Below are 25,267 nucleotides of genomic sequence, written 5' to 3' on the forward strand. Positions count from 1 at the left end.
AATAAAGCAAACGATTTAGTGGAACTACTTCCAATTTAGGCTCCCAAATCACAGGATGGGGCCGCGGGATGATCTCAGTGCCACACCAGACATCAGACCCGCTGTGTCGTAGTGGGTTCGAGAATCCTCAGAAAAGGATCCCCGACTATCCGCGGATGCGAGTCCTCCCGGGATCAGCTGTTAGACAGGAGGCCCAGGGCGGCCACCGAGACCCTCCAGCCAGGGCAGGCGACTGACCCGTCTCCAGGGATTCAGCCCGCGACGAGCCACGTCGCCGGTTCCACTCGGGAAAATCCCGGCCACAGGACGGAGTGGCCTAGGACGCCCCGGGAGAAGAGGCCGCCCCCTGGAAGCAAGATGGCGGCCTCCGCTCTCCCCCTCCTTTCCCAAGAACCCCCTCCTGGTCCCCAGAAGAGAGACAAGGATGTCGTGGCGCCGGCGCCGAGATCCGGGAAACTCTGCGAGGCCCGCGGCCCCTCCCGGGCCCCGGGGAGGTGACTTCACCTCGCCGGGCGCAGAGACCGGGGGTGGGGTCGCCCGAGAGGCAGTGCAGCCCGCCCTCAGCGCGCGGAGGGTGGACGCCAGCAGGCCCGCTCCCTCCGGCCATTGTTCTCCAGCCCCGGCCCCCACATCCTCCTCTCAGCCCGCGGACAGGAAGTTGCTTCCCCTCAGACTCCGCCCCGCTCCCAGCGCCCCGGAAGTGATCTGCGGCTGCTGCTGCAGAGCGGCCAGCAGGAGGGTGGATCTCCCGAGAGCGGGGCGTCCCGAGCCCTCCTCCGCCGCCTCCTGCCGCCCAGACTCCACCGCCTCTTGTCGGACTCCTCCTTCTGCTGCTCCCGGCGCGGAGCCTCCCGGACGACAAGGGCCGAGCACTCTCCAGCTGGAGCCAGCTCAGCCGCGGCTTCCGGAGCCCGCGGGGCGGTGGACCGGCTTGCGGTGCAGGTGAGCTATGCCCGCCCGGGCTGCCCGGGGAGGGGCTGGGGCCGCCGGGGCGGCGGCGGGGGTGTGTCTGGGCGGCGGCGGGACGAGGCCCAGGCGCCGGGCCCGGACGCCGAAATTGCACCTCCTGCGTTCTCCCCGGGAACCAGCTGCGGGACGAGCCCGGGCTGGAATCCGGGGCGCCGTGTTCACCGCTGTGCGAGCGAGTGAACTCCCGAGAGCGGACAGTTGCGGCGAGGTCTCCCGACCCCGGCACCCCGTCGAGCTGGCCTCGTCGGAAGGTCACCTCGCATCTCTGTCCCGCCGCGCCGAGGTCCCCGCCTGGGCGGTGTCCGCAACCTGGGGGGACCGGTCGCCGCAGTCCCCGCGCCTCACTCCGCCCCTCTCCCCTCCTTCCCTTTCTTTCACTCCTTGTCTGTGTGCGAGCAGTTGCTTTTTTAGCGTCTCCGGTAGGGTTTTGTGCTAGTTAAAGGAATAGCTGTTTCAGGTGGAAGTCATTAGATTGTCCGCACTGAACTGAATAGCCGGGCCTGGGTTCTTGCACAGGTTTAGCCAATAATCGGGAATCAAGCCTCTGAAACGCGGACGAGAATATGGATATTTTGAGTGAGGGAGGTGTTTCTTCCGTGGTTCGTTCCTGAAGGTTTTCCAGAAGTGGAAGATGTGATTTGTGTGCTTTAGGCAGGGGATATGTGTGTAAGTGGGCGGGGGTAACGGCGCAGAGAGGTGGCAGTGTTGTTTCAAGGTTTAGAGAGAATTAGGGAGTTGACTGGCCTTTTCTCGGAAACCTGAATGTCCAGACTTGCGAGAGCTCATCCAAGTGTCATTGAGGTTGTATGAGAACTACAGGGCCACGCCCTGCCTGTCAAGCTGAAAAGCACCTAATTTACGAATTGTGTTTGGGGGCCGCGGGGAGGGGGACGGGGCGGGAGATCATTATAAAATATGTGTCATGAGTTAATTCTTGTCCTGGAAGTAAATTACAAGTTTAATCATGCTTCAGAAAGTATATACTAAATGTCGTTAGTGAACTCAGTTTTCACCAAAGGTATTCCTTTTAGCTTATGTTTACTAATGTATTTAAATATGTCTTATTCGCTTATGTTTCTGTCTCTATTAATGCAATATTATTATAAAATGACTCCTGTGACTCTGAAAACATTATTTTTAGATTATAAATTTCTTCAGGGCAGGAGCCATGTCTTACTCATCCCTGTGTTTCCATGCGATGTGGCCAGAACATAGAAGTTATTCACACAGCTTTTCAGTGAATGAATGAATGTGTAGGTGATCTCATAGTTGCCTTCCAGTAGTCATTTATTTGGGGGGGGGGGGGGGGCTAAGGTTTTTTTGTTTGTGTTTTTGTTTCAGTTTGGATGCAGATTTTGCTTTGTCTTTCTGTTCTTTAGCATGGTCAAAGGACAAATCAAGAAGAATCCTTTGCCATCCTTCCAAAACTATCCTCCCCTGAAAGATTAAAATTATATTTGGGGTATTGTGATTGGGCATTATAATAACTTATATTCCAGTGTTAAATGTTTACTACTTGAGCTTTTTTGCCCAGGGTTATCAAGAAGAGATTTCTTGGTGATAGGAAGTTTGTGTTTGGAGTTGATAACCATACCCTATCTTAATCAAATAGAGGAAATTGGGAGTTACCACTGTTGAGATAACGTGGTACATTGCAGAATTGCTTATAGTGACTCATTTTTTTCCACGGGTACATGAAGTCCTTTGACATCCTCTTATGACCTTGACGTGATTTACCAGTAGCCACTTTAACACTTTTTTCCAGAGATCCAGGTGCTGTTCTCCAGTGTGTCTGCTGAGTGTGCAGTCATCTGTACCAATTATTTTGAAGTAGTTCTTCATACAACACTTTCTTTGCAGTTAATTCTTCATACAACTCTTTTTCAGGGAAAAGGGGCTAATTACAGGAAAGAAACTTGTCTACCATTTTTGTGGGGAGATAATTTTTGTCTATAGATGGTTGGGTTATTTTCACTTTAGTGAGGTTCAAATAAAAAAGTGCTGATATCTTCTTTCGTCTCCGAATGTCTGGTCCTACACTGGTTTTCCAAGCTCAGCTTCTACAGAACATAGATAAATGTACCAGTATCACTTCTTGTGTATGTATGTGTCAGTGTAATATGCATTTGTACATGGGTTGCGAAGACAATCACTTTTAAAATACTGGAATAAGAGACTGTGAATATTAATGGGGAAAAAGATTATGATTTTGAGGAAGTAGGGAGACAGTTCATGGTTTTCACTGTTTTATAAAATTTTTAATTTTAGACACTAGGGAGAGTAAAGCCTGTAATTTCTTATCTCAGTGACGTAACCACTATACAGAGGTCAGATTTCCCTTATTTCAACAACTCTCTTGGTAATAACAGTCCTCCTACATTGATTTCCTGCCAAGCACTGTGATAAGAGCTTATAATTTTTAATCTCCACACTACTGCTGCAAGATAGGTAGTTTTTCCATACTTTACTAAGGCTAAGGGAAGTTATTTGCTGGAAGCTGGGCCACTAGTACGTAATAGGGTCTGGATTTTAAAGTAACAATTTCTGAGAACATTGGCTATTGCAATTAATCCTAAAAGACTGAGAAAAGAATTCAATTCTGATTGAGCTGAGCTTTAAGAAAGCAAAGATACTGATCTCCTCAGTACTCTTGGCCATCACATGGGGCCTGGGGTAACCAGTGACCCTGGCCAGGTGGCCTCAGATAGCAGCCAGTCTTCCGTTTATGACCTTCCTTCCACATGTTATCACCTTCTGCATGTGCCACGATGAAAAATGCATGGGCATTGTTCGTATAAGTGTCCTGGGAGAGTAGAGTATAAGGAACTCAACTTTGGTGTTTGATTATTACTTTTTACCTTTCAAGTACCTGAATAGTCCCTATTTGAGAGGACTGTTGGCCACCTGTTTGTAGTGACTCTTCCTGCAATCTTGTTGTTTTTTTAGTTCTTTCTTGGACTGAAGGACATGGGGGAGAGGTTGTGGGAGAGTGGAAAAAAAGGAGAGGTGTAGACATGGGTCTGTTTTTACCATTTCAGACCATATATTATTTTCTCTTTGGGTTTAGTATGGAGGCTTAAAGGTGGCAGAATTCTTGTAAGGGTCTAACTGCTCTTCGGTTCCAGTAGAATTCTCTTCACTCTTCCCAAGGCTGTGCACTATTTTTTAAAAAAATGCTCTTTTCAGTGGGCCTAATTCTAAGGATGTGTTCATCTCTTGGTTTAAAAAAGAAGTGTAGAGCTCAAGTTAAACATAGCTTATTCTCCAGCCCCTATTAGTAACAGTTATTCTTTGTGTTTTTCTGTTTGTTTGTTTTTTAGCTCTAAAACACCTTTCTTACTACCCTATTGCACTCATAAGGATTTGGTTACAATATAGAAAAAATTCAGTTAAAGCTCTGTGAGTTCTTAAAAGATGTTTGAGTAAGTTTTAGAAGAGAATTTGCATCTTTGATTTAATTATACCTGAAGGTGAAAACTTATTCCTCGACATCAAGAGGGCATTCTGTACAAGCCAAGAAGCAAGCTTCCAGAAAACATGTTAGTATTCTTAGAGGCCCTCACAGCTAGAGGCCTGTATTAGGTTCAGTAGACAGACATAACGCTTGACACACATAATCTCCTTGAAGTCTGGGATCTAATTTCATCGCAGAATTCACTTATTGAAACTAAATATCAGGGTTTGTCAATGTCATCTTGGAGAATAAAACACAGCAAGATTATGAAACGACTTGTACTCCCAGACACATTGTGAAGATGGGGCAAAGATCCCCAGTTTCCACAAAGATCATGACTGCCGTCTTCGAAGCCACGGGATCTGTTGCTTTCTTTTGCGGTTGAGAAGCTAGCATAGTAATCCCTTGAAAGTGAGGTTGCCCCACTACTGAGTGATTGCAGACACTTTAGTTCAGCTGCCCTGTCTAGATCTATTCTGGATTATTGTAGCAGCTTTTTAGCCTCTGGTTGGGTCCCCCCCACCCAATCTTTTTTCCACACTTGGTTAGAGTATTCACCATACTCCTCTGCTTAAAACCCTTTCACAGCTCCTTCTTGCTAATTAATACAATCCAAATTCCTTTTATTCTTTTTTTTTTTTTTTTTTTTGCGGTACGCGGGCCTCTCACTGTTGTGGTCTCTCCCGTTGCGGAGCACAGGCTCCAGACGCGCAGGCTCAGCGGCCATGGCTCACGGGCCCAGCCGCTCCGTGGCATGTGGGATCTTCCCGGACCAGCGCATGAACCCGTGTCCCCTGTATCGGCAGGTGGACTCTCAACCACTGTGCCACCAGGGAAGCCCCAAATTCCTTTTATTCTTAATTTCATATATAAAAAAAACTTTTAAAGTCTGCTCCTTACCTAACTCTGTAGCCTCATTTCTTTTTTTCCAGGGTCTTCAGTTCCAGCAATCCAGGCTTCTGGAATGCTAGCGTTTTTTCAGTCCCTCATTTCCTCTTCCTGTGATTTTTAACCACTCCTCCTTCCCCTAGCCTAATATATCCCTACTTGCCCTTCAGAACTCAGTTTAGCTTATAACTCTCCAAAAATTGTATCTTGATTTGATTTTTTCTCTCAACTCCATCCTTTCAAAAAAACAAAACAACAACAAGAAAAACAACTTTCAAGACTGGGCTAGGGCTTCCCTGGTGGCGTAGTGGTTAAGAATCCGCCTGCCAGTGCAGGGGACACGGGTTCGAGCCCTGGTCCAGGAAGATCCCACATGCCGCGGAGCAGCTAAGCCTGTGTGCCACAACTACTGAGCCTGCGGTCTAGAGCCCCCGAGCCACAACTGCTGAGCCCATGAGCCACAACTACTGAGCCTATGCGCCTAGAGCCCGTGCTCTGCAACAAGAGAAGCCACTACAATGAGAAGCCTGGGCACCCCAATGAAGAGTAGTCCCCGCTCGCTGCAGCTAGAGAAAGCCCGCGTGCAGCAACGAAGACCCAACGCAGCCAAAAATAAATAAATTAAAAAAAAAGACTGAGCTAGTTGCTCCCCTTGTGAGCTGCCATAAAATCTACGATAGCACTTACTACTATGGACAGTTACTTCATTAGCCTATTGTAAATTTTGTTGACCACAGTCTATAGTAACTGCGTATCTCTAGGTACACATGCGCTCTTAAAAGTCTTCACAGGACTTTATCAGAAGTTCCCAAACTTTCTCAGTTCATTACATCCTTATTATATCAGTAATTTTTTCACAGCATCCCTAGGTCAGGAGAAACACCTGATGGTTTAATTTATTAGTTTAGGTCCAAACAACTTAATACGTATTTATGTACTGACAATTTAGTAACTACTTGAAAAAAGTAATACACAAATTGAGTAACTTTAATTTTTAACTACATAGTACTCCACGGTTTATTCAACCATTTCTCCTGTGTTTGGACACTTAAGTAATACCCAATATTTTTCAATTACAAGTGGTGTTGCAATGCAAATCTTTGTTTCTTTGTATTGTTGGAAGTATATCTTCAGGATAAACGTATATAGAAGATTTGTTAGATCTGCCACATTTTTCTTCCTGTGGGGTTGCACTATTTTGAATTCCCACCAGTGGTGTATGCGTGCTGCAGCTTCAGCAGCAGAGCATGTTGTCAAGCTGCTGAATTCCTGCTAATCTAATAGGTGAGAAATTGTATCTCAGCCTAGTTTTAATTTGTATTGCTCTTATCACAAGTGAATTGAACATTTTTTTCCTATGTTTCAGGGCCATTTTTTACATTTTTTAAAGTGTTCATGTTATTTGGTCACTTTCTAAATAAATTTTGGTCTTTTCCTCTCAGAGTTTAAAAGTTCTTTATATTTAAGAATATTAGTCATTTAACTTTGATATATATTGCAAATACTTTGCCCAGTTATCTTTTGGCATTGTGGTGTGTGTTTTTTTGACTTGCAGAAGTTTGTTTCTGTGTAGTCAAGTATATTAATCTTAAGTTTATTGCATCTGGATTTTTAGTCCTAGAGAGCCTTTCACTTCCCACAGGTTATAGAGGAATTCAGCCATGCTTTCTTCTAGTACTAATACAGTTTCATTTATAATATAGAGCACATTCAGTCCTCTGATCCATTTGGAGTACATTTCTATATATGGTGTGAATGGGTCTAATTTTATGTTTTCCACATGGCTGTCCAGTTGTCCTGATACCATTTAATTAAAAAGAAATCTTGGCCCCCTTTATCATATACTAGATTTCTATATGTAGTTGGGTATGTTTTATACTTTTGGATGGTCTGACTATTCATGTACCAGTACTACACTGTTCTAATCATAGAGGCTTTGTATATGATTTAATATCTGGTAGAGCTGGTTCCCCATTATTGCTCCTCTTCTTCAGTGTTTTCCGTACTAGTCTTGCGTGTTTCATTTTTCCGTATGAATTCTAGCATCAGTTTGTCCAAGTCCATTAGAAGGCTCACTATTATTTTTATTGAGGTCGCATTAAACTTACTGTATAACTTAGAACTGATCTCTTGATGGCGGATCTCTTGATGGCGTTGGAACATCTTAATCTAGAACAAGCGATGTCTTTTCATTTTCTTAAATCTACTTTTGTGTCTCTGCAGAATGGTTTATATCTACTTCATATAAGTTTTGAACATTTCTTGTTTATTCCTGTGTATTTTATCCTTTGTTGTTACTATTATAAAATGAATTTTCTTATTAGTTATATTTACCAACTGATTATTATTCATGTATGTTGCTAATTTCTGCATGTTTTAAAAAATATTTATTTATTTTTGGCTGCGTTGAGTCGTCTTTGCTGCGCATGGGCTTTCTCTAGTGGTGGTGTTGAGCAGGGGCTACTCTTCATTGCGGTGTGCGGGTTTCTCACTGAGGTGGCTTCTCTTGTTGCAGAGCTCTAGGCATGCGGGCTTCAGTAGTTGTGGTGCGTGAGCTCAGTAGTTGTGGCTCGCGGGCTCTAGAGAGCAGGCTCAGTAGTTGTGGTGCATGGGCTTAGTTGCCCTGCGGCATGTGAGATCTTCCCGGACCAGGGCTCGAACCCATGTCCCCTGCATTGGTAGGCGGACTCTTAACCACTGCACCACCAGGGATGTCCCCCTTGCTGAATTATTGTTATTGTTTAAGTACTTTTATTATTTCAGTACTTTTATCATTGCTTCTCTGTGGCCCAGATATACAGTTATGTCACCTGTAAATAGAGATTTTATCGTCTTCTTTTCCAGTGTTTTTGCATCTGTTTGTCTTATCTAATTGCATGGATTACTATCTCCAGAACAATGTTAAATAGTAATATAACAGTATCTTTAATAGAGATGCTGATTGTTTTATTGTATTATCTTCTCTGTGGATATACATTGTACTAGATATTAATTTAACGGGGGAAATACCTTTCAAAGACTGAAGCCCTTCACTATTTCTGTAAGAGATAGATATGGTAAGAGGCAGGAAGGTTGAATTTCCTATTGGGCAGCAGCAAAGTATTGATATAATGATAATCAAGATAGGGTATTGATCCGTAGTTTCCCAGTTCATACAACCATTCCTGAATTTTGTTCCTGCCTCTCCCAAACTTCATTGTAATCTTTACTCAGCCAGACGTGGGTGCCACGGGGTGACCTCCATTTCTCCTCTAGGCTAAAGCAGCCATAGGTCTATGAAAATCTATTTCCTTCTAGGCTTTCATAGTCTTTAAGTGGTTTCTGTGCTTTGCAGGTAAATTAGGCTCACCTTGTATTGATGCGATCATGGCTTGAGTCCTTGTGTCTGTAGGTCACGTAGCAAGTCAGGCTTGTAATTAGATGAGTTTATCGATGGGGTGGCCCGTGGTACACAGATATGGGATAGTTCTAGACAAGTTTGTAGGGCCTGGGTCCATCTGGCCTTGAGGCAGTTCTTTCTCCAGAATTCATTTATAAAGATTTAGTCCTCTGGCTGGTGGTATATGTTGGTGTGGAATCAGCTGTAGCCCAGCATCCTGCACACATTCCCTCCACACGGCAATTACAGACACTCACCTGTGCTCAGTCTCCCATGTTCTGCAGAGTATTTTCATTTCACTGCCATCTAATTCACCCAGAAAGTTCAAGTAGCATATTTTCTGTAGATTCTTATAATTTCAAGGTTATCTAGGTCCATTTTGTAAATTCCCAGTCCACACCCCGTTTTCTGTCTCAGTCATTCTAAATATTTCCTTTCCCAGGAGTGCTGGGTGGTATGATATGTATTAATTTCTTGTCCCTTATGCCAAGGAGCTCCTCCCTAGAAGTCGTACAACTCCCAGTCTATAACTATAGTCCCTCTCCATTGTCCCATAAATGCTGGTAGGTCTCTAGGTTGAGGAACTCTCACTCACCAGGTAGTACTCTTGGTCTGTGGCCAGTTGTTCATCTCCACTTTTCCTGGGACCCATGTTGCCTTTTTTTTTTTTTTTGACGGTACGCGGGCCTCTCACCGCCGCGGCCTCTCCCGTTGCGGAGCACAGGCTCTGGACGCGCAGGCTCAGCGGCCATGGCTCGCGGGCCCAGCCGCTCCGCGGCATGTGGGATCTTCCCGTACCGGGGCACGAACCCGAGTCCCCTGCATCGGCAGGCGGACTCTCAACCACTGCACCACCAGGGAAGCCCCTCTGGATTTTTTTTTAAATGACGGATTTGTTGAGATATAATTCACATACCATAAAATTTACTTTTAAAGTGTATTAATTCAGTGGTTCTTAGTATAGTCGCAGAGTTGTGCAACCATCACCTCTATCTAGCTTGAGAACGTCTTCATTACCCCCAGAAGAAACCCCACGCTCATTAACATCACTCCTGATTCCCTCCACCCCCCAGCCCCAGGCAGCTATAAATCTACTTCCCATCTGTGGAGATTTGCCCATTCTGGTCATTCCTGGATACCATAAACGGATCATACAATATGTGGTCTTCTGTTTCTGGCTTCTTTCATTTAACATAATGCCTCAAGGTTCATCCATGTTCTAGCATGTATCAGTTCTTCATTCCTTCTCATGGCTGAATAATGTTCCATTCAGTGGATATATCACATTTTGTTTATCCTTTCGTCAGTTGATGGACATTTGGATGTTTCTACTTTTTGGCTTATATTGGGTAATGCTGCCATAAACGTTGATGTACATGTTTTTGCATGGACATGTGTTTTCATTCCTCTTGGGTATATATCTAGGAGTGAAATTACTAGGTCACGTGATAACTCCATGTTTAACATTTTGAGTAACTGCCAAACTGTTTTCGGAGGTACTTGTGCCATTTTACATCCCCACGGTCAGTTTACAGTTTCTCCACACCCTCACCAGTGTATGTTACTGTCCCTCTTTTTGATTATAGCTATCATAGTGGGTACAATTTCTGTCTTCTGCCATCTGCTAGAATACTTTGTCTAAGCTGTCCTATGTACATCTTAGCATATCTTTTTTTCTTCTTAGATATTTTGTTTCAAGGTCCAATTCCAAGAATGTTTTCTTTATTGTAAAAACTATAAATGTGACGTTTTGTTTGAACTTCCAGGTGAACGTTCCTTTTGATTCATAACAAGATTCCTGTTTTACATTAGTGTGTCTGATGAGTTTAAGCTGTTAAAACTATAAATTGCTCAAAGTACACTTGTTGGGCTTCGCTGGTGGCGCAGTGGTTAAGAATCCACTTGCCAATGAAGAGGACATGGGTTCGAGCCCTGGTCCGGGAAGATCCCACATACAGTGGAGCAACTTAAGCCCGTGTGCCACAGCTACTGAGCCTGCGCTCTAGAACCTGCGAGCCACAACTACTGAGCCCACACGCCACAACTGAAGCCCGTGTGCCTAGAGCCCATGCTCTGCAACAAGAGAAGCCACCGCAATGAGAAGCCTGCGCACTGCAATGAAGCGTAGCCCCCGTTCGACTCAACTAGAGAAGGCCCGCGCGCAGCAGTGAAGACCCAACGCAGCCAAAAATAAAATAAATAAATTTATTTTTTAAAAAAGTACACTATTAAAGGGATTTCCCTGGTAGTCCAGTGGTTGACTCCACACTCCCACTGCAGGGGGCACGGGTTCGATCCCTGGTTGGGGAACTAGGATCATGGCCAAAAGCAACAACAACAAAAGTACACCGTTGAGTTAGCTGGGGGAAAGGGATAGTTGGGCAGTTTGGGATTGACATGTGCACACTGCTATATTTAAAATGGATAACCAACGAGAACCTACTGTATAGCACAGGGAACTCTGCTCAATATTATGTAACAACCTAAATGGGAAAAGAATTTGAAAAAGAATACATACATGTATATGTAAAAACGAAAACAAAAACACCCACCACCAACAGCAAAAGTACACTGTTAACAAATTATGGCATAGTTAAGTAGTAAGACAAAGTGCCCAAGTTAGAGTAGTGAAAGAGAATTATTCATAATGAACACTGGCAATGCTTTGAAGAATTGTTAGTGCAGTGTTGACTACAAAATTGAGGAAATCCAGTTATAGACAAGAGTAACCAAATATGATGCTAGGCTTAATCTTTGTTTTATTCCTATTCTTACTAGGAAGGTACAAAATATAAATGAATAATTTTTTTTTTTTTTTTTTTTTTGTGGTACGCGGACCTCTCACTGTTGTGGCCTCTCCCGTTGCGGAGCACTGGCTCCGGATGCACAGGCTCAGAGGCCATGGCTCATGGGCCCAGCCGCTCCGCGGCATGTGTCGGCAGGCGGACTCTCAACCACTGTGCCACCAGGGAAGCCCATAAATGAATAAATTTTTTTAAATCAAAATTTAGCACTTTTGTGTATATGGTTTCATTTGATCTTTATATCAGCCAAGAGATATAGGTGGGAATGGGTGCTCTTTCAGGTGGGAAAATTTATTGACCTTCATTCAAAAATGCTTTCTCAGGCACTGCTATATAACTAAAGATTTCTGCACCAACTAATAACTATGTTGCTTTGTCTTAAATGACTACTTCAAAAAGTATTAGTTGGCAGTAGCATTTCTAGAAAGCTCTAATTTGCTGAGTCTGTACATAATTATTTCATACTTTGAGTTTTTGTTTCTTCCCTCCATTATTTGCTGTGTATTAACAGTCATAGACCAAAGACATGACAGCCTTTAAACCTCAATTGTGTGCCTCTTTCTGAAATGTGCTGAGAACTACATTGGTGAGTCCTTTCACATTTGGTTACACTTTAAAATGAGTGTGCGCCATGTAAAGATGTTCAACGTCACCAATTTTTAGGGAAATGCAAATCAAAACTGCAATTAGGTATCACCTCACACACCCGTTAGAATGGCTGTTATCAAAAAGGCAAAGAAACAACAAGTGTTGTCGAGGTGTGGAGAAAGGGGCCCTCCTGCACTGTGGGTGGGAATGTAAGTTGGTGCAGCCGCTGTGGAGAAACGGTATGGAGGCTTCTTAAATAGTCTAGAATAGAACTACCCTATGATCTAGCCATTGCACTTCAGGGTATTTATCCAAAGAAAGTGAAAACACTGATTTGAAAACGCATACGCACCCCTGTGTTCATCACAGCCTTATTTATGAGAGTCAAGATTTGGAAACAGCCTTAGTGCCCATCAGCAGATGAATGGGTAAAGAAGATGTGGTATACACACACACACACACGCACACGCGCACATACGCACATACACACACACACACAACAGGATACTACTCAGCCATAAAAAAGATGAAATCTTGCCATTTGTGACAACATGGACCTTGAGGGTATTAATGCTAAGTGAAATTAAGTCAGAGAAAGATAAATACCTTTTGATTTTACTCATATGTGGAATATAGAAAGAAAAAATGAAGAAACCAAACAATACATACATACAGAGAACAGAGTAGTAGTTATCAGAGGGGAAGGGGCAGAGGGGAGGGCAAAATGGATAAAGGGGATCAACTGTATGGTGACAGATAAAAAGTAAATTTTTGGTGAGCATATTGTAGGTACAGAAGTAGGAGTATAAAGTTGTACACATGAAACTTATGTTGTAAACCAATATTTACCTCAATTAAAACATTTTTGAGACAATAAAAGGAGTGCTCTTTTCCCCGTAACTTTGTGTTTTGAAACATTTTTTAAAAATTGAAGTATAGTTGATTTACAACGTTGTTTTAATTTCTGCTGTACAGCAAAGTGACTCAGTTATACATATATATATTCTTATATATATATATTTTTCCATTATGGTTTATCCCAGGACGTTGACTATAGTTTCCTCTGCTATACAGTATGTCCTTGTTGCCTTGAAATGTTTCAAACCTACAAAAAACTTAAAAAGAGTATTATATCAAATGCCGGTAGTTACTAATCACCCTAAATTAACCAATTACCAATTATTGTTTTGCCATGTTTGCTTTATCTTTTTTTTGTTTTGTTTTGTTTATTATTTTTGGCTGCGTCAGGTCTTCGTTGTGGCGTGCGGGCTCTCTAGTTGCAGCGCACGGGGCTCCCTGCAGCATGTGGGATCTTAGTTCCCAGACCAGGGATGAAACCCGCCTCCCCTGCATTGGAAGGTGGATTCTTAACCACTGGACCACCAGGGAAGTCCCTGCTTTAACTTTCTAAGTACAGATGCTTTTATTTCTCTGAGTTATTTGAAAGAAGGTTGGAGTCATGAAACTTCACCTCTGTGTACCTGAGCTGACATCTTCTGAGAATGAAGACATTCTCCTGTATAACCATAATACTATTGTAACACCTAAGAAAATCAGCAATAGTTTCATAATATCATTTAATATCTAGTCCAAATTCAGATTTCGTTAGTTGTCGCCTGTTGTCTTTAATAGCAGTTTTTTCCCCCAATCCAGGATCCAATCAAGGTTCATAATCTCTGCTTGCTTATTATGTCTTCTCTAGTCTCTTTTATTTCACTTTTTCTAATTAACTTTTTTGAGGCATAATTTACATATCATAAAATTCACCCATTTTAGGTTTACAGTGATTTTTAGTAACTTTACTGACTTGTGTAAATCATTACCATAATCCAGTTTTAAAACATTTTCATCACCTCAGTAGAAAATCTCTTATTCCCCTTCTTAGTTAATTCCCATTCCCATCCCCAGGCAGCCGTTAGTTTATATTCTGTCTCTATAGATTTCCCTTTTCTGGACATTATGTATAAATAGAAATATACAATATGTATTCCTTTTGAGTTTCTTTTACTTAGCATAATATTTTTTGGTTATCATGTTGTGGCATGTGTCAGTAGTTCTTTCCTTTTTATGGATGGACAGTAGCCCCGTACTCCATTCTATGGATATACCACATTTTGCATCTCCTTTTACAATTGATGGACATCTGGATTGCTTCCCCTTTTTGGTTATTATGAATAATCCTGTTATGAACATTCATGTGCAAGTCTTTGCATGGACGCATGTTTTCATTTCTCGTGAGTATCATGGAGTGAAATCTCCAGGTTTTATGGTAGATTTATGTGTAATCTTTTAAGAAACTGTCAAACTTTTCCTAAGTGGCTATACGTTATTTTGCATTCCCAATGGCAATGTTTGGGGATTCTCATTTCTCTGCATCTTTACCAGCAGTTGTTAGAGTCTTTTAAAAAAAAATTTATATCTATTCTGGTGGATATAAATAAGTATCTCGTGGTTTTAATTTGTATTTCTCTAATGAATAATGGTGTTGAGCACCTTTTCATGTGCTTATTAATAAGTCTTTGACTTGTTTTCTCTCTTGAAATGTCTACTGAAATCTTTTGCCCATCTTTTAAAAATTGGGTTATTTTTCTTCTCATTGAGTCATAAGAGTTCTTTGTGTGTTCTGGATACAAGTCAATGAGATGTGTGATTTGCAGAGATTTTCTCTCAGAGTGCTATTTTTTTGGTAGTGATGTTAACCATGAGCTTTGCTTAATTTCTCTAATTTGCCATATGGGGCTTTTTTGGAGGGTTGGAATAAAAGCTAAATCTTCTGTTCGTAATTCTTTCACATGTCTAGTACTGAAGTACTAGATTAATTAAAGACTAATTAATTAAAGACCGTGTAGTCACCTTCATCTTCATTCTGCGGTTAAGCAGTGAGAAGCTCTTCCTTTCTGAACCACAACAAGCAAATAGAGAACCTATAGGTATTAGGGTTCTTTCAATTATAGGAGTCAGAAATCCAGTTGAGGCTACCTTAAGTGAAACAGAAACGTGCTGGCTTTCTCTCCTTCCCCAGCTCTGCTTCTTTTTTTAAACTGGCAGACTGTTTGTGTGGTGGCCACTTTCATCTCCAGATTCATCAGAGCCAATCTTCCCCACTAGTTTAAGGAATAGAGTACTCTGGCCAGCCTGGGTCTCTTGTCCTGCTTTATAGTCGGGCCCTGATTTATAGTCCTGTTGTAATGCAGTAGGAGAGGGTGCTTCCCACTAGAAGAAGAAGTTTGGCAGACAAATCATATGTATACCTCTTTAGGGGCACTGGGTCATTTTTTGCCCACTTTTATGAAATTAAACCAAAAGTAATAGGAGATTAATATCTGGAGTTTTGGGGGGGGAGATCACATTTGTTTTATGATTAATTTTAACTCTAAATTAGCCTTTACTAGTAGCACTTTTCTTACCTAAACAAACACAGGTGATATTTGGTTTAAGCTAAAACGTTCCACGTACCTCTTCCTACCTCCCATGCAAGTGAGGGGCGGACCGACATTAACAATGGTAACAACTTGGTAATTTGGCCGATTTTTCTGTACTCCTCTTGAGCTTTCTTTTATGTAGTTTTCTTTAGCTCTGTGAGTGGGGGTCATAGCCAGCTGTCTTGGAGTTCCTACATTCCTGCAGATTGCTGAAACCCATTTTTATAACTAGTTTCCTTCCTCTCTTCTTTCATTTACTTGGATTCTCAAGCTCTGTCAGTGTCCATATGTTATATGATTCATCTTTGAAGTGATTTTTTTAAAAAGTAAGGCTAGTTCCCAGTTCCTTTTCATGACATCAAGTGTGTATGGTGATGGTGACGATGCTATTGATGTAGTTGTGATTTTCCTGCACAAAAAAGAAAATACTTTTAATCACCTGGAGTGTTTCTAATCTAAACTCTTTGTAGACAGATACAACTGATATGTAAGTACTACTGTATAATTAAGTTGAACAAAGAACTTTGGATACTGCGTGGCTCTTGGGTTGCTTCCATACTCTTCCAGTATTCTTCAGGATTTATTTTTTTATTTTTTATTTTATTTTTTTTATGCGTTACGCGGGCCTCTCACTGTTGCGGCCTCTCTCGCTGCGGAGGACAGGCTCCGGACACGCAGGCTCAGCGGCCATGGCTCACGGGCCCAGCCGCTCCGCGGCATGTGGGATCTTCCCAGACCGGGGCACGAACCCGTGTCCCCTGCATCGGCAGGCGGACTCTCAACCACTGCGCCACCAGGGAAGCCCCAGGATTTATTTTTTAGTGTGAAAATTAAATGCAGAAACAAGAACTTCTGGTTTTGGACTATCTGTATAAAATATATCATCTCTTATAGAGTTAGAACGGGCCTTCAAAGGGCAGCTAATATATTCTTCCACCTTTCACAAAAATCCCCTCAAAACTACCTGGCCACTAGCCGTTGCTTAAAAACTTGTAGTGATAGTGTGGAAATCTGTGTTATTTTTGGATGTTTTAAATTAAAATTCCATCCTTCTTTTGAACTGCAGTCTATTATCCTGTGACTTCTCTTTATTCCTGTTTTCTCTGGAGAAGCACTTATGCGAGCACAAATATGTTTTTGAGCCCTTGTTAAACAGTGCATCTGTTGACAGAATTACAAATAGTCATTTTTACATATACCTTTCTTCAAATAATTGTAGATGGCAGTCAGACAACTCCCTTGCCAGCTTCCCCAGTGTCTGCCTGTTCAGACACATCCTTCATGTCTTTAGTTAGTTCCCTAACCATCTTGATCACAAGCTTCTAAAAATAATACAGTAACATTCACTTATTTGGAGGTCAAATTTTACAGCTTGAAATATGAAATGCACTTAAAGAGGGAGGAGGAAATGACTAGAATCTGTAGATTTCCTTCCATGGCCAGGCCCTGACCCAAACAATTTGATTCATTATTTCCATTTAATCATCCAAACACAACCCTATGAGGTAGAAGATGAGGAAACTTACGGCTACCCATTAAGAATAAGGAAGTAACGCCCTCACATATATTTTTATATGAAAATTTAAATTATGTTTCACTTAGCCTAATAACAATATTCTTTAAATACTTAACTGATGGCAGGGGAAGTGAACCAGAATGTGCTAGTCAAGTTGTGATAAAACTTAACACGTCCGAGCTTCCCTGGTGGCGCAGTGGTTGAGAGTCCGCCTGCCGATGTAGGGGACATGGGTTCGTGCCCTGGTCCGGAAAGGTCCTACATGCCGTGGAGCGGCTGGGCCCGTGAGCTATGGCTGCTGAGCCTGTGCTCCACAAAGGGAGAGGCCACAACAGTGGGAGGCCCGTGTACCGCCAAAAAATAAAATAAATCACTAGAAAAATGAAATTTTAAAAAGAGAAAACAAGCCCATTTTAAAAAGTAAATTGAGCAAGCATAAAATTACTCTGTCAAGTTCCTCTATAAGTTTCTAAATGTATACTCTCAAATTTTTTCTTTCCTATGCATGAACTGGTTATGCTTTGAGCGCCTCTCCTGCAGAGGAGTAATCTGTGTTTGATCATGTACCCCATCAGTACAGAATTCTAGAAACTCCCGTGTGTGTATTTACTTTTAAATCATATAATGTACTACTGTGCAGTTATATGATATGCACTGTACACTGTACATAAATGCAAAGATACAAAGGGATTGTATGAGCTACTTTAAATTAAAAAGTTTTATTTTTACTAGTAAAAATATACTTTGTACCAAAATATTGTTTAGTGAGAGCAGTGTAGTTGAATATGCTTCGTTACAGCTTTTCTTGGTTCATTCAGTAAAACAAATAATTAGTATATTAAATCATCATATATATAATATTTTAACTACATACAATTTCTGTTTGTCAATTATACTTCAATAAAGCTGGAAAAATTAAATAAAGAATAAATTATCTAGGCCCTCTTCCAGATGCTGCCAGACCATAATATATACAAAACTCCCTGCACACATGGAGTCTTCTTTCTAGCATAGGTTAACACTTTGTGATATGGGGTTTCAAAGGCCTGGTTTTAGGGTTGAGTTTGTTTTATATTTGTTTTAATGGCTGTCATAGTTGAAATAAATGCCTTATAAAGTATATAGATCAAAATGGGAGAATTATGTTGTTGGTTGTGTTTTCTTAATAATTGTCCTCAGTTTTCAATTTTATCCAGCAGTTAATTAAAACAGATTTTTTATGAAATACGTCTTGCTAATTTTCTTTTTCCCTGATGTCAGTTCTTGAAACTCATCAAAATGTCTTCCCTTCTTTTGTGTGTGTATTTTTTTTTTAGAAGATGTTGGGGGTAGGAGTTTTATTAATTAATTAATCTATTTTTGCTGTGTTGGGTCTTCGTTTCTGTGCGAGGGCTTTCTCTAGTTGTGGCAAGCGGGGGCCACTGTTCATCGCGGTGCGCCGGCCTCTCACTATCGCGGCCTCTCTTGTTGTGGAGCACAAGTGCCAGATGCGCAGGCTCAGTAGTTGTGGCTCATGGGCCTAGTTGTTCCGCGGCATGTGGGATCCTCCCAGACCAGGGCTCGAACCCGTGTCCCCTGCATTAGCAGGCAGATTCTCAACCACTGTGCCACCAGGGAAGCCCTTGTGTGTGTATTTTTAATAAATGTTTTCAAAATCCAGTGAAATTGCAGTTTTAAACAGGTTAGGAATTAATTTTCAAATTGGTGTTCAGGTGAGATTATCTTTTTAAGGTGGGCACATTTACATTTATAACAGTAAAAGCTTGCCAACTCCTTGTGTATCCATTCACTAATACCACACTGTCTTAATTACTGTAGCTCTCTAATAAGTCTTCCTAGTCAGTTAAGTAGGAGTCAACAAACATTTTCTTAAAGGGCCAAACATTAAATGTTACAGGCTTTGCAGGCCAGATGGTCTGTTACAACTACGCACCTCAGCTATTGTAAATAGAAAGCAGCTATAGACAATACATAAATAATTTGGAGTGACTATGTCCCAGTAAAACTTTATTTACAAAAAGAGGCATTTTGCTGTGAGCCTAAACTGCTCTAAAAAAATAAAATCTATTAAAAAGAAACAAAAGCAGAAGAAACAGCATCACTTTTTTGTTCTTCCTGCTGAAAATGTGTAACCTGAATCTAATCATCAGGCAACTCAATTAAGGGACGTACGAAATAATTGGCCAGTAATCTTCAAAACTGTCAAGTTCATGGAAGTCAAAGAAAGTCTGAGGAATTGTTCTAAACTGAAGGTGACCAAAGAGATGTGACAACTAAATGCAACACGTGATTTTAACCCAATGCAGAATCTTGGATAGGGTCTGAGGATTCTATGGTAGAAATGTGTTAAAGCTTATTTCCCAATGTTGATGGCTATATTATGGTTTGTAGGAGATTGTCCTTGTTTGTTGGAAATAAATGCAAAGGTGTTCAGGTGAGACCGAGTATCACTATCAGCAGCTTACTCTCAAATGGCTCAGGGAAAAAATGTTTTTGTATTGAACTTGCAACTTTTCTATAAATTTGAGACTGTTTCGACATTTTAAAATATATATATATATCATTAAAAGTAAATAAAATAGATTTGTTCCAGGAAAAAAAAAACAAAACAGGCAATCTAGTTTGACAGGCTCCTGCATACTTTGATGCTGTTTTGTATGTTCTTGGTGTGCCTGTCTCCATACAAATTTTAGAATAAGTTTATCAATTTCCACAAAAAACCCTGCTTGGATTTTTATTGGAATTGCATTGACTCTATAGATAAATTTGGGGAGGATTGACATTCTTGCAGTAATGAGAGTTCCAGTGCATAAATATGACCTAAAGCAGTATTTAGGTCGTCTTTAAATTTTCTTAGCAATGTTTCGTAGTTTTCTATGCAGAGTTCTTTGTGGTTGTCATCCTCTAAAATGCCCACCAGAGATTTTTGCCTCTTGGTATTCACACACACCCTTTGTATATGGTTCTCTTTCACATTGAATAAGACTGACCAAATGACAGTGTGTGACTTCCAAGACTAGATCATAAAAGACACTGCAGCTTCAGCCTTGCTGTCTTGGGGTCATCCATCTGGAGGAAGCCAGCTATCATATTATGAGGACATTCAAGCAGCCCAGTGAAGAGGCCCAGCTGGTGAGGAGCTCCGAGGCCTCCCGCCAACAGCCTCGTGAGTGAGCCCTCTTGGGAGCAGAGCCTCCAGCTCTGTTTAAGCCTTCAGATAACTGCAGTCTGCCAGCATCCTGACTGCAACCTCATGAGGGTCCCTGAGCTAGCACCACCTAGCTAAGCTAAGCTGCTCAAACTCTAAGATAATGAAGGTTTGTTATTTTACACCACTAAGTTTTAGAGTAATTTTTATGGAGCAATAGATAACTAGTATAGATATGTACATTGTTTTTTAATTTTTAAATTCTATGTAATTACCGTTTTGTTTGTTCCCACTATTTTTGAGGTAAAATACACTAACATAACATTTACCATCTTGACCGTCTTTAAGTGTACAGTTTAGTGGTATTAAATACATTCACATTGTTGTGCAGTCATCACCACGAACTGTCCATCCTTATAACTCTTTTCATCTTGTAAAACTGAAAGTGTGTATTCCTTAAACAATAACTCTCCATTCTCCCCTCCCCCTAGCCCCTGGTAACAACCATTCTACCTTCTGTCTTTATGATTTTGACTATTCTAAGTATCTCATACAAGTGGAATCGTACAGTATTTGTCTTTTTGTGACTAGCTTATTTCACTTAGCCCAGTGTCCTCAAGGTTCATCCATGTTGTAACAGACTGCAGAATTTCCTTGCTTTTCATGTTGAATATTATTCCATTGTATGTATATACCACATTTTGCTTATCCGTTCATCCGTTGATAAACACTTGGGTTCCTTCCATGCTTTAGCTATTATGAACAATGCTGCTATGAACATGGGTGTACAGATACCTCTTTGAGACCCTGCTTTCTTTTTTTCTATTTTTTTTTTTCTTTTTTTTTGGCAGAGGTGGCAGGGAGTAAGACCCTGCTTTCAATTCTTTGGGGTATATATACCCACAAGTAGCATTGCTGGATCATATGCTAATTCTATCTTTAATTCTTTTAGGAACCACCATACTGTTTTCCATAGTAGCTGTGCCATTTTACATTCCCAAGAAGAGTGCACAGGGTTCCAGTCTCTCCACATCCTCACCAACACTTGTTATTTTCTGTTTTTGTTTTTTCGTTTTGGGGGAGGGGGGATTGTAGTAGCAGCCATCCTAATAGGTATGAAGTTAATCAGTTATTCTTGAGCCCAAGTGGATGATGATGCCATTCACTGAAATGAGGAACATAGGAGAAAGAACAGGTTATTTTAATCATTTTGAGTTTGGGTTCTCTTTGAATATCCAAGTGGATATGAGCGGCAGCAGTTGGAAGCAGATGGGCTCTATTCACATCTCTACTCAGCTGGTTAATATTCAAGATGCATAATGCCTTGCTCAGTCTTGAGTCTTGTTTTTTTTTTTTTTTTTGTGGTACGCGGGCCTCTCACTGTTGTGGCCTCTCCCGTTGCGGAGCACAGCCTCCGGACGCGCAGGCTCAGCGGCCATGGCTCACGGGCCCAGCCGCTCCGCGGCATGTGGGATCTTCCCGGACCGGGGCACGAACCCGTGTCCCCTGCATTGGCAGGCGGACTCTCAACCACTGCGCCACCAGGGAAGCCCGAGTCTTGTTTTTCTTAATCTATCTGATGCCTGCCTTATAGAATCATTTTGATAAATACCATAAAATATTAGAATACAGTAGGCATTCATCCACAAATTTTAGCATCTTTTCCTTTAAAAAATATGCAGGAATAGCTATTAGTTTATATTCAGAAATATAACTGAGTATTCCTATTAGCTTATGAGCAGATTCTTTCTAGTAGGAAGTCTACATAGCTTCTGCTTTTATGGGACTTACCTGTGAATTCTGGAAATATCCTTCATAACGACCTATGACTCAGCTATTAAGATGATTTTTTATAACTGTACTAGAGGTAGAGTACAGCTAGTTGTCTGTCTAATTAAGATTCCTTCAGTTTCTGTGGCAATCTCAGATGTTGTGTCCTTGAACTAAAACTTGTGGTATATGGTACATTGGAAATAGTGTAGGTTTGGGGTTTCATAGATGTATATTTGAATTCTTGCTCAGCCATTTATTAGCTGTGTGACCTTATACATGTTACATAACTTTTAGGGACTCATTTACATAGTCTTCTACAAAAATCTGAAAAGATGAAAATTCCTACTTAGTTTCTATTGTTATTGTTGGAGACCAGAAGATAACTTTTTCCATATCTAACATAACACCTTGGACATTTTAAGCCCTTAAATAAGTGTTTGTTTCACTTCTGTGTCACCAGCTTATCAGCTGGTATGACACTTCTATAAAGCGTGATTTTTTCCAGGAAGTCAAACTTGTACTTCCCTATCAACACACCTTTATGGAAGCTGTGGTCAGATCCCTGTGGGTTTGGGGAGCATCTGTCATCTCGTAAGCCTCTGAAATTATATGTAAAATTTTGGAAGTTTGTAGATTTTAAAGGGGTCCAAGACTCCTGGTTCCGTCCTCATTTTACAGATCTGAAAACCATGGTCGTCAGAGGTTAGTAAGTGTCAGAAAAACTAAAGTCTTAAAAAAAAAAAAAAAAAAAAAAAAAAACTAAAGTCTTTAGAGGCTAGTATGTGGCAAAATCCAGGTGCATTGACTTGTATTCCAGTCTTTCTGCTGTAAGTTATCAGGGGCTTTGATTATGTTTTACAAACACTATGAAAATGGAAATTGAGGAAAATGTTAATATACACAATTTGTTTTGCTAATAAGTTTCCCATCAACTTTGAAAATGGTTTGTTTCTTGGTTTGGGGGTTTTTTGTTTGTTTTGGGGGGGTTTGTTTTTGGTCTCTTTTCACAGTTAACTCATTCATTCAACAAATATTTCTTAAGGACTTACTATGTGTCAGGTACTAAGTTAATGGAGATGTAACAGTAAACAAAGAAAAATTCCCTGTCTTCATGGATCTTATATTCTACAGAGGGGAGTCCTAATGGATATGAGGGAGTGAGCCATGTGTTTATCTTCTAGTAGAAGGAATAGCAAGATAATTTAGGACCTTATCGACCATTGTAAGAATTTTATTCCGAGTAACATGGGGAGTATTCTCAGGAGTGGATATATTTTGAGGGTAGAGCCTACAAATTTGCCAGCAGATCAGATGTGGCCTGTGAAAGAGGAGTCGAATGATTCCAGTGGTTTTGGCCTGAGCAACTCGAAGAATGGGTTGCCATTTACTGATAAAGAGAAAAAAAAAAAAAACCCAAAAGTGATCAAGGTATCTTGGAAGTCAAAAAAAAAAATTATTTTAAGAAAGAGGGAGTGATCATCTGGGTCAACTGCTGCTGCTAAGTGAAGTATAATGAAGATTGAGAATTGATGGTTAAATTTAGTGATTTGAAGATCATTGGTGACCTTAACAAAAGCCTGATAAGAGCAGGCTTAGGAGAGGAAAGAAGCAGAGTTTGATACAGAGAGCTCAAGAAATGGCAGCAGGGTTGAGAATTTTTGTTTTGTTTTTTAAGATAGGAGAATAACATGTTTGCATCCAGTAGAGAGGGACAAATTGATGCATGGAAGGGTGGGGGATTTCTGGAACAGTATCTGTTGAGTCAGCTAGAGGGAATGGGATATACTGCACGAGCTTACTAGCGTCTTGATCAGTTTCATTTATAGCAGGGGTTGGCAAGCCACAGTTCTGGAGCCAAATTCAGTCTACTGCCTGTTTTTGAAATAAAGTTTTATTGGAACACAGCCATGCCCAATTATTTAGATATTGTCTATGGCTGCTTTCAAACTACAGCAGCAGGGTTGAGTAGTTGCTCCAGAGAAGCCTAGAATATTTACTATCTGGCTCTTTACAGGAGTTTGCTGACCCTAGCTTTACAATGACTGAAAGAGAAGATGGGATGAAATATGAGTGGGAGGGGGGAAGAAGTAGAAGGCATATCTAAGGAACTGAATGTTTTGCAAAGGTATTCAAATATCTTTTCTCATTTGGGTCAGACCAAGAAGGAAATCAGAATCTTGAATTTGAGCAAAATGAGTTATAGCCTAGGTGCTTTTTCCCTAAGGTAGGTTCTTAAAAGGGCTCTAGTCTCCAAAGCTGTAAGCTGTACATAGTCAGCTATTGCTGCGTTGCAAATCACTGCAACCTTAAAACAACAAACATTTATTATCTCACAGTTTCTGTGGGACAGGAATCAGAAGTAGCTTAGCTGGATGGTTCTGACTCAGAGTCTGTCATGAGGCTGTAATCAAGGTGTCAGCCAGGACTGCGGGCACCTGAGGCTTGTCTAGGGCTAGAGGGTCAGCTTCCTTATCCTGCTTACATGGTTGTTGGTAGGTGGCTTCAGTTCCTTGCCACGTGGGCTTCTCACATAGGACTGCTCACGGCATGGTTTTCCATTTAGACAGTAATGAGAGCGTCTGTCCAGGGTGCAGTTCTCAGTCTTTCATTACCTTTTCTAGGAAGGAACAGGCCTTCATTTCTGCTGATTACATTGATCACACAGATCAAGGCTGGTACAATACAGGAAGACAACACGGGGGTGTGAATATGGGGGGAGGGGGCTGTTGGGACTCAGCCTGGAGGCTGACTACCACAGACCCACTTGAGTGTCTACAGAACCCTGTGCACTATGCTGTGTACTTCCAGCTTGGCTGTGTGTGACCAGTGTCTTCCCGATTGCCCACAGCAATTTTCAACAGTTTGATTCTATTAAAGCCCATCCACACTGTTTTAAATATTTTTTATTTTTTACTAAGCTTTTCATTTCTGATTACAAGAGTAATCTTCATAATAAAATACTACGAATAGAGATAAATGAAAAGCCCTGGAAATTAATTTTTCATGTTCCCCTGTTTAGATTACTCTTATTCAATTGTATTGCTATCTTACGTTTTTCCTGTTTGTACTAATACATATCTGTTTAAAAAGTTCATACATAAATACTGTGTGTAAGCTACTTCGCATATTTTGTGAACATTTTTCAGTGTCATTCAGTACTCAGTGTCACTTTTTAATGATTGCTTTGTAATTCCATTATATGGTTATTCATAATTTAATCCTTCATTTTTTATTATTATGGATGTGACAGTAAATATCCTTGTCATTAATTCTCTATGACAACCATGGTTATGTTAACCATTTTTTAAAACAAATATCGGTTTTTA

The 25,267-nt window shown here is 41.0% G+C and overlaps 1 protein-coding gene across 2 annotated transcripts in view; it reads left to right on the forward strand.

The window, feature by feature from the left end:
* Positions 1-719: 719 nt before the first annotated feature.
* RALA (RAS like proto-oncogene A) overlaps positions 720-25,267 on the forward strand; it is a 76,973-nt gene continuing 52,425 nt past the window's right edge. For both annotated transcript variants that reach the window (XM_032643303.1, XM_032643304.1), the window contains exon 1: positions 720-942. The gene's annotated coding sequence lies outside the window, so the exon portion shown is untranslated. The remainder of the gene's footprint in view (positions 943-25,267) is intronic.

The sequence above is a fragment of the Phocoena sinus genome, chromosome 9 (assembly GCF_008692025.1).
Source record: "Phocoena sinus isolate mPhoSin1 chromosome 9, mPhoSin1.pri, whole genome shotgun sequence".
NCBI classification, from domain to species: Eukaryota; Metazoa; Chordata; class Mammalia; order Artiodactyla; family Phocoenidae; genus Phocoena; species Phocoena sinus.